General features: G+C 55.8%; 1 protein-coding gene and 1 long non-coding RNA gene across 11 annotated transcripts in view; one reads left to right on the forward strand and one right to left on the reverse strand.

The window, feature by feature from the left end:
• TNS1 (tensin 1) overlaps nucleotides 1-16,062 on the forward strand; it is a 229,994-nt gene that overhangs the window by 91,182 nt on the left and 122,750 nt on the right. Inside the window, exon 1 of one of the 10 annotated variants that reach the window (XM_082397664.1) lies at nucleotides 649-930. The exons of the other annotated variants lie outside the window; for them this stretch is intronic. The gene's annotated coding sequence lies outside the window, so the exon portion shown is untranslated. Of the gene's footprint in view, nucleotides 1-648; nucleotides 931-16,062 lie in introns of those variants that run through there. 10 annotated transcript variants of the gene reach the window in all.
• The window catches only part of LOC309631385, a 657,985-nt gene that overhangs the window by 38,061 nt on the left and 603,862 nt on the right, over nucleotides 1-16,062 (reverse strand). The gene's annotated exons all lie outside the window — the stretch shown is intronic.

Here is a 16,062-nt window from a genome sequence, read left to right on the forward strand (position 1 = left end):
TAATAAACACTTTGCTACATTTGCTTTATCACATTTCTATCTCTCCCTCCATCAATCCGTCTTATTTTTATTTTTGGATGTATTTCAAAGAGAATTGAAGCATGCATTTCATTAACGAGAGTTCAATTCAAATCGTTTTTGAATATACAGTCACAAATGTCCTAACTCAGCCCAGAGAAAAAAGCCAGGATTGTTATCCCACATTTGACAGAAACGAAAAAAAAAAAAAAACAAAACAGGTTCAGAAATGAGATTTTAGGTCTCCAGTCACCAAAATGAGTTGGACACAGCATAAGGCAGAGCAGTTTACAAAAGTTGGGAGTTGCTATTATTATTATTGTCTCACCAACCATCCTTCTCCACCCAGTAGCCCTTGGGCCATTTCTCTGTAGCTGTGTCTCTTCCATGGGGTCCTGGACCTCTTGGCATCCTGCCCCCTCTGCCCTGCAAGCCCTCTGTCCCTCCCTTCAGGTCCCCTGAGAGGCTGCTGGGCTGGAGGCGGAAGGGGGGGGCACCCTTCTTGGCATGCCTTGCCTCAGGCATATGTGCCCTGCCGCCCAGCTGGCCGAGCTGGGAGCTGGACGTGAATGCCCTGGCCGAGTGCTTCAGGGGTTAAAGGAGGCGGCGGGCAGACTGCTGGCCGGCTCCGGGAAGGGGGAAGGAGGAGGCGGTGCGCTGATAGCCCGCCCGCCTCTACTGCCAGGGGAGGGAGCCGGGCGAGCTGCGCCCTTGCTCAGTTCCCAGCAGTGGCCCTGGGACCAGCTCTGCCCCCTGCGCCCGCTCCCTGCCTGGACACAAGGCTCACTCACGCCCTCCTCTCGGCAACCAGCTTCTTGCCAGCCACAGCTGCTGCCCCATCACTGCCCACCGCCGCCCCCTGTCCTGTGAGCCCAGACACCCATCCCACCCAGTGGCTCCTCTGCCGGAAAGGTGAGTGTGGGGTGTGCGTGTGTGTGTGTGTGTGTGTGTGTGTGTGCGTGTGTGTGCGTGTGTATGTGTGTGGCGGGCTGTCGGCACTGGTGCTGTCAGGACCACCAGTGGGGCATAAATTAGAGGAGGGGGGAGGTCAGTCTGCCTGGTCACGTGCCTCTGGGCTAGGTAGCCCCTCCAGGCCAACATGTCAGTCCCCTGCCGCCGTCAGTGTCTGGTTCTGGCAGGGGTGTCTGGGGCGCGGTTGTCCCTGCTTGGACAGAGACCAGTCACAAGGAGTTTTGTTTGCTGGGGAAGTTGCTGGTGTCAGTGGCTGCTTGAGACCGAGGCCAGCAGGGACGAGTGGGGAGGGACACACTGACCAAAGCAGGGGGGAGGCTGGGATATTTAGTCTCCAGGGTCCCTTCCCTTGCCTGCCTGCTGTCGCAGGGCTGCCTGGGGGCGAGGACCACGACACAGGCGTGGGCAGCTTTTCCTCTCCATTTCTTTCCTGGCCACGGGCGGGAGCTGTTACTGGGCACCTTCTTCCTCCTTGGGGCTCTTCTTGCTCCCACTCCTCGTCTCCCAGGGGCAGCCACGTCTGCGAATGAGGGTCTGGCAGGCTCAAAAAGGTTTCCCACTTCACTCCCCTCAGCGTGGGCCCGTGCTCCCTTGCCCATGGGCACAGCCTGGCATGAGTGCCCCCTGCCGCCCTCCCCCAACCAGCAGCTCCTACTCCTTTCTCACCCCTCTGGGTAGAAATAGCTAATCCAGGTTGTTAATGAACAGACACACGCAGCTGCCTTTCACCCCCCAGCTCCTTCCTCTCTCCCCACCGCTCTCTCCTGCCCTGACCCTCGGTCATGCCTGCCACCCCTTGCCAAGCCCAAGCATCCATACAGAGCTGACCTCAGTGTCTGTCCCCTACCCCCAGTTCAGGACCAGGGCCAGGACTGCCTCTCCAGATGTTTTTAGGTTGGGCACTGTCTTAGAAGAGGAAACTGGGAGGGTGGTGACCGAGGGGTGACCAAGAGAAGCCCGCTGTGCTCCCAAGCTGGGCTCCCTGCAGGGGGTGGTGGGATGGGGTTAGGGGACAGGATGGGTGCTGGGTAAGGGAGGAGCTGGCTTGGGGAGGGCAGAACAGGCGGCTGTGGAGTGAGGCTTAGAGGGGCAGCTGGAGGTGAGGGTTCTAGAGCCTTTGGGGACAGGGGCTTCTCTTCTGGGAGCCCCAGCATTCCTTCCATGTGGCAGAGCCAAGCCAGGGGTTTGGGAGGGTGTTGGGGGAGTACCCTTTTTCCTCGAGTCTCTGCTGGGCCCCTTCCTGCAGCTGCCTGGGTCGGGTGGGGACCACTGTGGCTCAGACTTGGCCTTAAGTTGCTCCCACCCCTGCCAGCTGGCGGCTACTCCAGTCTCCCCCACCCTCGCTCTCCCCCAGGACCTCAAAGCTTGCTAAGGCTAAGGCACCCTCTGCCCTGACCCCTCTGGCCTAGGGGAGTAGGAGGCAGGACCTGGACCTGGCTCTGGAGGGGGAGCTGGCTGGGAGAGCTCTCAATGGGATCAGTGCTGGGATCGCAGCGTGGGGTTGGCCTTGACTCTGCTGCCCGCAGAGGGCAGGGAGTGGAGACAGTGGGCCAGGGCCTAGGAGGGTCTCTCAGCCAGTCTAATAGGACTGGGAGCCAGGACTTTGAGCCGGAGCTGAGAATTCTTGGGTGGCGGAGGAGGCAACCTGGGAACCTCTGCTTCCAAATCCCTGGCCTTGAACCCTTCTGGCTCTCCTTCCTGATCCCTCATCCCATGCTTCATCCTTCACTTCCCTCAAAGCCCCAGTTCAGAATCTCCCATGGGGGCTGCGGTGTCCAGAACTGTAAACACCGGGAGCTGGTGGCCAGGTTGGAGGGGGGCCGGGGTGGGGTGCAGAGGAGTTCAGAGACGAGGTTACTCTTTGGTGACCATCTTCTCATGGCTGATGGACTGTGGCTGAAGCTTTGGAGTTTGGGAACTCTCAGTGCCCTGTTTCTACTGAAGTAAGAGTAGGAAGCAAAGGGGCAGAATGGATTTTAGTTTGGTGAAGGAAGCTCAGCTGGGTTTAACGAAGGGCTTCCTAACAAACCCGGCGGGTCAGCAGGAGAAAGGGCTGCCTTGTAAGGTAGTGAGCTTCCCGTCTGGGGGTGGGGAGTTCAGACAGAACTGGACAACAGCTTGGAAGGATTCCTGAGTTGGGATGTGGTTAGAAGGGATGACCTTGAAGGTCTCTTGGGATGCTGAGGTCCTGGGATTCTTAGAGTCGGGGAATTCTCTGACACCCGGATCAGGGAGCAGGAAGGCAGTGGCCTCTGGCCTGGGGTGTGGGCACAGGCAGGACCTCTCAGGGTCCTCCTGCTCCCTGCCAATGTTTGGGGAACAGAGAGCCTGACGCTCTGCTCTCACACCCATTGCTCACTGCCCCACCAGGTCTGCTTCCTGCGAGGATTTTGAGTTTCTTCCGATTCCTCTCGTCCCACTGCTTGTCTTGCCCGGCTGGTTAACCCCACAAGGGCTGGAGCAGACCTCTGGGCTCGGGGCACGGTGTAGGATGGAGGGGACCCCTGCTCCCCTGCAGTTAGAGCCCACATCCCGCCCTGAGGTGCTAACTGGGGGCAGTAGGCAAGGAGGGGGGTGTGCTATGAAGGTGGGCAGCTTGAGCCCCTGTCCAGCTTGCCCCCCAAAAGGGGCCTCCCCAGCCTGCCTGGAAATGGTAGGCAGCGGAGCCAAGATCTGAGATGGGAAAAACCCAGGGGCTGCACTTCTCTGAGCCTTAGTTTCCGAATTTTGTAAAATAATACAGGGTAGTCAGGGCCGCTAGAAGTGGTTTGTGTAACTAACTGCTGGGGGTGCCAGCCAAGGGCGTAGTTCTAGTGCCTCTCTGGAGTGTGGGAGGAGCCGGCCACCTGCTCCCCACCACTGGCCTCTCCAGACCTGTTTTCCAAGGTTGGGGTGGGGGGGCTTGAGGGCAGAGAGGAGAGGCAGGGTGTAGGGGTGGGGTGCAAGATTTCTGAGCGCCAAACCCTGGGAGACTTGGGCTTCCCTTGATGGAGTGTCAAGGTGGGCTTCTGGGGTGGGCTCTGGACCCACACTGGATGTCCCAGCCTGCCTCTCTCTGCAGCCCCTCCTCTCTGGATGCCCTGTGAGCCCTTTTCTCCTTAGTGGAGAGAGCGAAGGAGTAGGGTCCTGGTTTCAGCTGAGGATGAAGTCCCTTCTGATGTCTAACTTCAGTACCTTGGGACCAGATGAAGCTGCTCAGTTAGGATGCTTCTTCCTCTGGTCTGACAGGGACCCAGTGGGAGGGGCAGGAAGGTGAGATGCTGAGTGTGCCTTTGAGCCTGGAGAAGTCAGGGTCGGAGCTGGGATGGCCGGCAAAGGGTTTCACGTGCAGCTGCTCTGGCTTCTTGGCTTATTTCTGGGGCCTTGAGTCTCTTTCACCCCAGAAAGGGAAACTGAGGCCCAGTCGAGGGATAGGTATCGAAGGGGGGCAGAGGAAAGCTCTCCCAGTTACTTGACTCTGAAAAAAAAGGAATCAGAAATGGGTTGGTGCTGCGGGAGGGAGGGAGGGATTTGGGGAGGCTGGAGGGACTTTTGTCCCCAGCACCGTCCGCCCATGGCCCTGGTCTTGGCTTCCAAAGCTATTAAGCGTGCAGAGGTGTGGGCACCAGCAAGCTGGAATGAGGGTGGTGGTGGGGGGCAGGGCTGCCAGTCCTGTGGGCCACGCCGCCTCCCCCCCGGGTGCCCCCTCTATTATGCATGGTCACACGCAGCCCTCCCCTGCTTCCTTCTCGCCAATCACCTGAAGCACTTTCCCATGGTGGGGGGCGGGGCTGCAGAAGGTGCAGCTGGGTCCCTGGCCTGCCTCTAGCCAGGTTGGTGACCTTGGCCATCTTCCTACTTGTCCACACTTCGGTTTCCCTCAGGGAGGGTGGTCGGTCTCTGTGGGGTTGGGGCTTGTGTGGGGTGGGGGGTGGTAGGTGGGTCCAAGCCCGTCCCTGGCGCTGCCAGCCCCCGTCCCTCCTCCAGGGTTAGTCTGGGCTCTCTAATCCCTGCCTTTTTAGGGCTGCAAGCCTGTAGCTCAGGCCTGGGTGTTCCAGGAAGCAGAGAGGGACTGGCCCAGGAGGGCGGCGTCCTGGGGAGCTGATGGGGCGTGAGGGGCTACAGGAGGGCCCGAGTGGAATCCTGTCTTTCTGCCATTATGGGGTGAGGGTCCCAGTCCTAGGTCAGGTCCCCCAGGAGACTTCCTAGGCCTTTTGCAGCAGAGAATATGGGACCCCTCAGTTCTCCTAGCCCTTGCAAGCTTCCTGTGTGCTCACCTGTCTTCTAGATGGATTACACGCCCCTTGAGGGCATGCCTGTGCCACTTGCCTCCCTGATGATCCTTGCTGTGCCTGGCACAGTGCTGCTTAGCACGAATCAACTGACTAATGAGGGGCAGACGGGTGAGAGTTTTAGTTTAAAAAAATTTTTTTAAATTTTATCCTTTAATGCAATTTTTAAAGGTTATGTTCCATGTACAGTTATTACAAAATATTGGCTATATTCCCTGTGTTGTACAGTACATCCTTGTAGCCTAATAGTTTGTACACCCAATAGTTTGTACCTTCCACTCCCCTCCCCTTATATCCCCCCACCCCCGCCCTGCCACTGGTAACCACTAGTTTGTTCTATCTGTGAGTCTGCTTCTTTTTTTGTTATATTCACTAGTTTGTTGTATTTTTTAGATTCCACATATAAGTGATATACAGTATTTGTCTTTCCTTGTCTGACTTATTTCACTTAGCATAATGCCCTTGACAGTTTTAATAATAATTTCTGCCTCATAGTGTTGTTGTGAGGATCAGATGAGTTAGTTCACTGAAAACACTTTGAACAGTGTCTGGCACATAGTAAGTGCTCAATAAATGTTAGCAATTATTATTATTGTTATTGTTATAATTATTACTGGCGGTGGTGGTGGTGGTGTCCTTCCAGGAGCCGAACTCTGGGTTGGCCCTTTTCTCTCTTGTTGTGGTTGTTCCACCCCTAAGATAGGGAGGGTTACGGGACCAGAGAGTGGAGGAGATGGTAGCATCATTTTCCCCCAGGGGGTCCTAGCATCAGAGCCCAGGGAAGAGACGTCCTCCCCCCCTCCAACTCTGTCTCTCTCTGTGATTGGGGGCTGGTAGGGAGATAAGGGGACCTCTCGAGGCGTTCTCTGCCCAGGGAGCTGTGTTTATGGAGAACTCTGAGAAAGCTGCCATCACTGTAAACAAGATGCATTATTATAAACCAGCCCAGGCTCCCCTTCTTGGATCCCATCCATTCCTTGATGAGAGTCACTGAATCAGAGACTCCCAGGGCCAGCAAGGACGTGGCCTGGCCTCCAGGCAGGCCACTCTTGACCTCCGGGCAAGCTACTCTTGACCATGGACTACACCCATAGGGGTAGCAACTATATTTTAAAGTGAGATTCCCCAAATAATGCTGCAAGTTGCTGTGTCTTATACCCTCTAGGTCTCTCTGAAGTCTAACCTGCATCCCTCTTTTAAATTTCTTTTTATTTTTGGCTGTATTGGGTCTTCGTTGTTGCGTGTGGGCTTTCTCTAGTTGCGGCAAGCGGGGGCTGCTCTTCGCTGCGGTGCTCGGGCTTCTCACTGTGGTGGTTTCTCTTGTTGAGGAGCACAGGCTCTAGGCGCGCGGGCTTCAGTAGCTGTGGCTCGCAGGCTCAGTAGTTGTGGCTTGCGGGCTCCAGAGCGCAGGCTCAGTAGTTGTGGCGCATGGGCTTCGTTGCTCCGCGGCATGTGGCATCTTCCCAGACCGGGGCTCGAACCCGTGTGCCCTGCATTGGCAGGCAGATTCTTAACCACTGGGCCACCAGGGAAGTCCTAACCTGCATCCCTCTTGCTGCAACTTTACTTTAGTCCCTTATTGGTAGGAGGTGGGGGAGAACCATGCCCAGCCTTTCCTGCAGGCCTCAGAGCTGGGAGCTTTGACCCCGTGGTGGCAGGGGCAGGCTCTTGGCCACGCTCCCTCACCATCTGAGGCCTCTCTGGGGTCCTCTGCTTTCTGGTGCCCCTGATGTTCCTCATTAGTAGGGGTCAGCCCTCAAGGCCTGCCAAGCTACACCCTCCACCTAGCCCTGGTTCCCACCCAGGGAGGCTGAGGTTGCTCCGGGTTGGGGGTGTGAGCTCCATTTCCGGACCCCTGGCCCGCCCAGTTGCAACTGTAAAAGGCATTAAGCTTTTTTTTTTGGAGAAAGAATGGGCTTGGGCTGATGATGATGACAGCTGCGAAGGGTTCCTGAGCTCAAGCCGGCCCTATCTCGCTTCCCTTCCTCAGCCCCTGGTCACCTCTGCCCCATTGCTAGGCCATTGCTCATCTAGAGGAGGGGCTTACCTTTGACCCTTGACCTTGACCGGACCTGAGTAGTCAACTGGTCTCCGACAGCTCTTTATGGGGAGCAGCCTGTGGGTTCAGCATGGGGCTTGGTGCTGGTGAGGTGGGGGGGTGCCCGGGGGCAGACAGAGGGCTTCAGGGGATGCATAAGGGAGGGTTTCTGCCCTGGGGTCCCTGTGGCCGAAGGCAGTGGGAGAGCAGGGCTTCTGCTCTGTCCCTGGACTCTGCATCAGTCCCTTCCCTTGCTGGGCCTGGTGTCCTCACCTGTAGGATGGAGGGCTGGAGAGGTGCTGGGCTGGAAGAATCTGCGAGTCCATTTCCCTGCCGGAGCCTCCTCCCCCGGTCCCAGGCTGTGAACTTCACCTTGCATTGACCTTGCTTCCCTCCCCACCCCGCCCCCCCACCTCTGGCAATCGCTGGCAGGAAGTCCTGCTGATTAGGGCCCTAATCACCAGCTGAGACTCCCAGAAACAGCCGAGCTGGTAGAGCAGAGAGGGGCCACCAGGCCAGGAAGGGGGAAGCACGGGGAGCTGCCCCCACCCAGGGTGACATGGGCTGGGGTGTTGGCTGTGACTAGGGGGCACTAGATGCCTGCTTGGGATTGGGGTCAGCTCCTTGGGCTGGGGCGGTGCCCGGACACCCACTGTCAAGGCCGTGTGGCAGCGGCTGAGTGCAGCTGGGCACACTTAAAAGCCTTTTTGGGCATCTACCCTCTACCACGCAAGGTGCCAGGGGTATGTATGGGGCTGGGAAGGCCAGGGAGACATGGTCTAGTAGGAAACAGAGGGGAGCAGACAGAGGGTTTCTGCAACATGCAGAGGGGGCATCAAGCAAGAAGGAGTGCACACGAGCTTGTGGAATGGAGAAAACTTTGGAGAAGAGGTGCCATTTGAGATGGGTTTTGAAGGTTGAGAAGGACTTCGGCAGGAAGGAGAAGGGACAAAGGCTTCTTCAGGCACAGGGGAAGGCACGCACAAAAGCGCAGTGGCACGCATGTAATGATGGATAAAATAATGGCTCCAGGCCTGTGTCAGAGTCGGACAGGCTTGGGTGTCCCTCCCACCTCTGCTGATTACTAGCTGTATGACGTTGGGCTGAGGCTCAGTGTCTGCATCTGTAAAATGGGGTTAATATGCAATCTTATAGAGGTATGGTGGGGATGAAATGAAATCGTACTTGTGAAGTGCCTACTTGTGAAGCTCAGTGTCTGCCATAGGCCAGGCCCACAGAAAGTGGTTTGTGTGGGAAAGGCTGACTTTGGAGGAGCCTGGAGGTGTTGCTTGGGGTCCGGCTGTGGGGGATTTTCTGGGAGAGGGAAGCAGCAGAGGGCCTTAACGTAGGAGAAACACAAAGAGGGTGTTATTTAGGAAGGTGATTTGGGTAGCTGTGAAGGCTGTACTGAGCCACGGAGACCGGGGACAGGCCACAAGTCCAATCTCCGGGAGTCCCCGGGCTGGGAAACCCTCTCCTGGGTCACTTCGCGCCTCTGGGCTTCCTTACCACGTGCTGTCCTCCTCTCCTGGATCAGGAGGCTGGGGATGTACTGAGATCTCCCTCCTGAAAGATCTTTCAGGACAGAAGAGAGCCCTCCTTGGCAAGGCTTCACACATGAAGGGATGGATGATCGCAGCAGGCGGGAATGAGGGTAGACTGCGGGCAGCTCCCATTTCTAAGGAATCAAGGGACTCCTTTGGGGGGGCTGTCCTTCACCACCTGCCCGGCACCCAGTAGGTGCTTACTATTTGTTGAATGAATGCATGAACAAGGGTGTCCCCTGGTCAGTGCGGAGGCAGGGGGTGCCCAGCCTGACTGTAAGTGGCTTGGTTAGTGTCCGGACAGGGACTGCCCATCCGTAGCCAAGAGGAATGTTGAGTGTTGCAGAGGCCAGGTGCTCAGCAACTGCATGGATGAGGGAGCGGAGATTTCAGGAGCTTTAACTTCCCGGAGTGAGGTCCAATCACAAGGGCAGTGTGGCATGGGGGTCAAGATCACAGACTCTGCAGCCACGCTGTCTGGGTTTGAATCCTGACCCCACCTCTCACAGGCTGTGTGACTGCCGGCAACTTACCTAACCTGCCGGTGCTTGAGTTTAATTCATCTGTAAAATGTGGGAACCAGAAAGAACCGTGTCTTCTGGACATACCGCATGACCTTTGGTTATGATTACTGCTACTGTTATTACTGTTGTGGATGCAGAGGGAGAGAGCTGGGCAGGGGCTTCTTGGCAGAGATGAGAGCAGCTGCCCAGAGGGGGGTGGGAGAGCGCTAGAGATAGAGGGAGGCTTTGAAGAGTCCTCGGTGCCTTATGAGCTGCCTCGGACACCACACACGGTGCTGCCTCTGCTGTGGCCACAGCTGAGCCGAGCTGAGCGTGGGAGCGGAGGCAGCAACCAGGCCTGGATTCCAGGCTGGAGCCCTGGGAGACGGGGGCGAGCCAGGGCGAGGGGTGGGGGAGGAGAGGTGAGCAGAGAGGAGGCCAGGACTCTCCCTAGTCCCCAGCTGGGACCCCAGGAATTCCTTCCATGTCTCTTGCCAGAGGGCCTGGCCTTTTGGCTCCAGGGCCTTCAGAAGGCCTGTGGTCCATCTCCCTGCTTCCTGGGCAGACTGTTTCTGATGCCCCTTCACTGTTAGAAAGTGATTACTCTACGCTAACCATCATCTGGCTGCAACTCCTTTCTTCCCTCTTCAGCTCACCTTCAGCTCTCCCACCGCCAGTGTTGTGTAATGAGCAGCTGCTTTGCAACAAGGGAGAGTGAGGGTAGACTTCAGTGCCCTGCCCTGACTTGGGGCAGGGGGAGGGGATTAGCTGGAGGGACTGGTGGCAGGGGGGTTCAGGTGGCCTGTTTCTAGTCCCCCTTTGGCACTGAGTGACCTTGGGAAAAGCACTTCCCCTCTCTGGGCTTCAGTTTCCTCGTTTGTGAGATGAGAAGGTAGAGTTAGGAGAGTTCTTGCTTTCTAATCAGTGATGAAATTCTGCAAGTCCAAGGATCTTTCTGAACAGAGAGGCTCTTGCCCTGGGGGCTCTTGGAAGAGTTGTCCACCATGGACGTGGGGGCCCTGGAGGGTCTTAACGCATCTACTGGGAAGCCTGCTGAGGTGCTGAGGAGGTCCCTTCCAGCCGTGGGACTGGAAGATTCTTTGCTCAGTGACCTCTCCTCCAGCTCCATTTCTTAGAACAGAGCAGAGGGCAACAGCTGTCAGAGTTGAATGGGCCAGAGTTTCTGGGTCTCTGTCCCAGTGATTCAGGTGGGGATGTGCTGGCAGGATTTGAGCTGGTGAAGTGAGGGAGGGAACTGGGCAGATCTGCCAGCTCCCCCTTGGCCACGCTTAGAGGACGGAGTAGGAGTAAGTGATGTGCTGAGCAGTGGACGTGCAGAGAGGAGTGAGTAACAGTTGTGAGTAATGGCTCAGTGTCTCTGCCGGGCAGGTGGCTCTTAGACTGTACAGAGCTGTCTGGGGCTCCGGAAATGCTCCCTGGAGGCCAAGCCACTGAGTCACGGCGGCCTGAGCTTTGCTGCCACTGCCCTCCTTAGGAGTTGGGAGTCCAGCCCCAGCCCCTCCCCGCATCTATACCTCCACACCCCCTTGGCCCCATAGCTGCCCTGTTTTGTCCTCTAAGCACCCTAGTGACCTGGATTGCCTGAAGGAGTATAGATTTTGTATTCTGGCTGTCCTGGGTTTGAGTCCCAGCTCAACTGCTCATAACTGAGTGGTCTTGGGCAACTTACTTTTCTTGTTGAGTTTCAGTGGCCTCACCTGGAAAAAGCGAGTATTGCCTGTTGTGCATATTGTTGAACGGGTTAAATGTGGTACTATGTCTGAAGTACACAGTACACGGTAGGTATTCAAATAAAATGGTTGTCCCACAAGCCCTAAACTCTGTTTTGCTTCTCCTCACCACCTCCACCTCTAAAATTCCTGCTTCTGTGCCTTCATCCCATAATTTTCAGGATGCTTATCCTCCAATTAGATCTGCCCCATCGTTTGTGCACATGCCGTCCTGTTTCTGCTACCTCCTACCCAGCTTCCATCTGTGTGCCTTACCCCCTCACCTGCTCTAGCAGAAGGACGGGCAAGGCTCAGGTGGCCCGGGCGAGTCCAAGGGGAATTTGTCACTTGTCCGGCTGCAGTGGGTGGTCAGGCTCCTGTGGGCACCTCATATCCCCCACCTCTGCTGGTTCATGCTCTCCCCTCCCCACTGTCTGCCCACATGGGTCATTTCCCCCCTCTGGCTTTCTGAAATCAGCTGAGCTCAGGGCCATGCAGACTGCCCCTGCTAGTAGGTGTGCTGGCCATGCTGCTGTGTTCCCATCTGTGCGGCTCTGCTTGGGGCGGGGCGGGGAGGGAGCACCAGGGAGTGACTTTGCATCTGCACCTGGCAGTGGTCCTGTGGCCTGTGCGCACGCTCTGCGTGTGCCTCGGGGCGTCTGAGCTGTGTGTGTGCCGTGTCTCTGGGTCACTGGGCCTCTATCTGATGTGAGTTCTCTCTCCTGTCCAATTAAAATCTGCCTGTTTTCCCAGCCAGATAGAGCCAGGTCTTCCGCTGCCTCTGCCTCCACCCCCTCTTCCCTCCAGACCTGGTTTCGGATGTGTGCATCTTGGAGGGCCTCCCAGGGAACAAGGAAACATTGCAGAGGGGTGGATATGCGTCAGATGGAGCTGAACAATGCCGGTGACAGCCAGGCCTCCGCTGGCCTTCAGTGCTGGCCTGGCTTCAAGTCTCTGCTGCTGGCTAATTGGGATCGAGAGGGGGCTTCCTGCGACTCGGCCACAGATGGATTTAAAGGAGCTACATGGAGCTGGGCTTGCCCTGCCCTGCCCTGGGGACCTCCTGTTCCTGGGGCTCCTGGTGCAGTCCATCAGAACAGATGGGGTTCCAGAACACCAGCCTTTGACAGGCGCTAATTGTGCGGAACAATCACACTAACTCCTCCTGTCGCTGCCATCTGTGGCCCAGGAGTTTTCTACATGAGTGAATTTTCAGATAATTGAAGCTTAGGCCACATAAGAGTCGAAAGCTCCAAAGAAAAAAAGGTGAATTGCTTTGATGGGAATCTTTTGCATTGTATTATACTGCTCCGAGCTCTGACTTAAGGTAGACAGGACCTTCCTCTCATTCTGTTATTGTTCCTCAGTTTTTTCCTCTGTAAAGTGGGCATATGAACAGAACCTACCTCACAGCATTCAAGTGAGGATTGCATACGTTGAGACATATCAAATGCACATAGTATGCCCCGTACAATTTGCGACCCTGTAAATGAAGGCGCTGAGGCATGGAGAGGTGCAAGAACTGCATCCGGCTCAAATAGAAGGGAGCTAACGTTTTCCAAGCATGTGCTATGTTCCAGACATTTTCACTCATGTCATCTCAGTCAACTTTATTTTGTCCTCCCAACCACTCTGCAAAGTAGGTCTCCTTATCCCCAGTTTACAGATGAGGAAACTTGAGACTCGGGGAGGTTCAATAAGGTCTCAATAGCTGGTCTATGGCAAATGGGTATTTGAGCCCAGGCCTAACCTAGTCCAGGGCTTTTCTAATCCTATCTCTTGTCTTTTGGTTGGAAACTCATGATCCCTCAGTGTGTTCAGGAATTTGGAAATGAGGGTCCGCAAGCAGAAGGTATTATGATCTATCAGAATTGAACCCACTCCCAGTTACCATGTTTGGGTTAAGTTCAGGGTGGTTTAGAGTCAGGTGATGAGGCAAAATGACCTTTAGGGGTCTAGGCAACTCAAGAGCACAGATGGGCTTTGAGAATACAGAATTTTCCTCCTGTTTGCTTTTCTTTCGGCAAGCCTTAAATCTTTAATAAAAGGAGGTAGGTAGGCATCAGGAAGGCCTTCCTGATCAGCATCAGCATAGGGCAGTGATGCAGGCAGCATAGGGAGGCTGAAGAACCAAAAAAACTTTAGGGAATTTCTTCAAATCCAAGGTGTCTTCTTTTTCCCCCCATTTTAATGTTTCTGAACTTGGAATGCACCTTACGGTTGAAGTGTACAATGCATTTCGGGTAGCATTTCCTCCTCAAAAGCTCTTGTCCAGTTGATGGTGCCCCAGACAGTCAGTGGTATCTTTGAGATTAGGAAACAGAGCCGTGAACACCTGTGGTTTGCAAGGCCTCTTGCAGATGTGGAAGGGAGAGAGAGCTGCAGGCCATTGTCCTGCCCTGAGAGCTGACTATGGCCGAGTTTAAGAAAGCAAGAGGAACCTCTGATATCTGTGTGGGTTTGAGGGTGGCCCCTAGCCCTGGAATTCTCAGTCTGAGGCCTCGCTCAGCCCATCTTCTCCTCCACCCCCCTGCCCCAGCCTTCCCACCAGGGCCCCTGGTGTGCTCCTTGGCAGTTCCTGAACCCTCTGGCTTCTTGGGTTTCCCCCTTGCTCTTAAATTTTTTTCCCATGCATCCTTCCTGCCTTACTGTTTTAGCACAGCTTAGGGTCAAAGGCTTTTGTCCCTTAAAGTTTTCATCTAAGGTCAGAAACCCTCATGGGGAGTGAGAGGATGGGGCAGTCTCCCTCTGGGTGTAATTTCTGGAAAAACAGACGGACTTGAATCCCAGTGAAATAATAACCCTCTTCATACCTCCATTATAGCAGTTACTGAGCTCTTTATAATTCTCTGTTTACATGCCTGTCTCCTCCACTGGGCACAGGTTCCCCTCCTGGACCAGGCCTTTCTTATTCCTCTCTGTCTCCATAGCTGGGAAAGTGGCACCAAAGGGCCCTCAGTCACTGTTGTTGAAGGAATGCTTGGTCTTGCTCCTGTGCCCATCACCTCCCCCCTGTCCCCAGTTCCACTAGAACCTTGACCACAGACCGCAGCCCTTTCCTTCACCAGATTCTTCTAGGAACTTCCTAGAAGTGATGTTTTCTTTGCTGCAGGCCATGTCATCCAACCCACCTGCTTTAGAACAAATGGCCCTTCTCCAGGCAGGGAAGAAGGGCTGGGGTTTTCCCTGCTCTTTAGATCTTAGGAGAAGGTAACCTTGAAGTCTGCATTTCAGACTCCCTGTTCAATGTCTCCACTTATATAACAGAGGCCCTGCTTCCTCTGAGTCCTCCAGGCTGGGTCCCTCAGTGGTGGCTGATTTCTCCTCAGTCTTCTTATATCCCCTTGTACTGCTCTCGGTAACCTCGCTCCTCTGCTCCTGACCCCAGCTCAGAGCCTCTTTTCACTTTGGTCTCTTCTTCTGCCACCCCCCACCCCCACCCCTGGCCCAGACATCTCCCCGGCCCACCCACCTCAGAGGCTATGCCCCCCATGAAACTCTACCTGTGACCCCCCGACTGGGCAAGGTGCTATGGTCCTGGGCAGAGCTGAGGCTTGGGGTGCCACCAGGTTGGAACTCTGGTTCCACTACCAACTGGTTGTATGACCTCAGGCTAAGCATGTTACCTCTCAGAACCTCGTTTCCCCATCTGTAAAATGGGCTGATAACCCCTACCTCACAGTGTACCATATGGAAAAAAACCAAACAAACTTGACAGTGGTGTTCTCTGGCTGGAGCACGGGCTTCAAGGCAGAGAGGTGAGGAATGGGACTGGAAAGAGAGACACAGCCAGGTCTCGAAGGGCCGTGAGGACCATATTAGGGCATCTGGACTTTATCCCATGGAGCTGGGAGCCATGGAAGGACTTCAGGCAGAGGAGTGGCATTAATGGCTATGCCTTGTAGAAATAGTTCTCTGGCTGCCGAGCAGAGAGTGGCTTAGAGGTCTGGACTGAGGGCAGGAAGGCCTGTGTCAGGGGGCCGTTGTAAGAATCTCCATGATTAAAGAGACTAGGGGTGACGGGGTGGTTTGGAGAGTTATTTGGGTGGAGGAATTGACCAGGCTTGGTTGGGGGGCAGTGTAGGAGGAGTGCAGCCAACCCTCAGGTTCTGGCTGAACAACCTTGGGTGGCCCGCAAATTGGGTGGTTGTCAGTAGCAACGAGGGAGCCCAGGAGGAGGCAGAGTTGGGGCAGGGCCGTGAGTGCAGGATGCTGACCAGTGTCAAGCCCTGGGCCCAATTGTGCCTGTGGCCCCGCATGCCCCACCCTTGTCATTGCCGACCCTTGGCTCCCCTCTTGTGCTCCCAGGGCCTGGCACATAGGAGGCACTTGGTACCTGTTTGCTGGACTCATCTTCTCTGATTTTCTGCTCATGAGAAGTCTGGCCTGGCATGGAACCTCAGCCCTCCCAGGGTCACTGACTTTGGGTGTGGGCCAGTGTGGCCCCTGAGCTGGGCCCTTGGGGCCCCAGCTTGGGTTCCAGGGCGGGCAGATCTTCAGAAGAGATGTTCTGCCACCAGCTAGGCATCCGGCGATCTGGGTGCTATCTTATGCCATCCTCCGGGTAGGCTCTGCAGGGGGCTGGCTGCAGAGGGCAGGGCCTGCTGCTAGGCCTGCCCCACCTGCTTTGCTGCTGCCAGGACCTTCTCGGGAAATATCTGCTCTGAAATATCACAGTCCAGCGGGCTCAAGAGGGTCAGGCACACCCGGCCTTCCCCTTGGATGGCGTTGGGCTGTGCAGGTCAGGGCTGCTGTGTGTGGGTGTCGCTAGAAACTTCTCTCTCTGGAGAGCCTCGTCTTGAGTGTGTTACAGGGCCTGGAGGCTGGCAGAAGCTGGGGCGGCCAGTGAGTGGGGCCTGAGGAAAGGCTCCCGAGATAAGAGGGAGGGTTGGGCTACCGGAGAGCTGCTGGAGCTGGGGGGGGGCGGGTTGATTGGGTCAGTGGTCCAAGAGGAGCCTGGCAGAGGAGGATTTGGGGGAGGGGGTG

The sequence above is a fragment of the Balaenoptera borealis genome (genome assembly GCF_965194805.1).
Source record: "Balaenoptera borealis genome assembly, chromosome: 6".
NCBI classification, from domain to species: domain Eukaryota; kingdom Metazoa; phylum Chordata; class Mammalia; order Artiodactyla; family Balaenopteridae; genus Balaenoptera; species Balaenoptera borealis.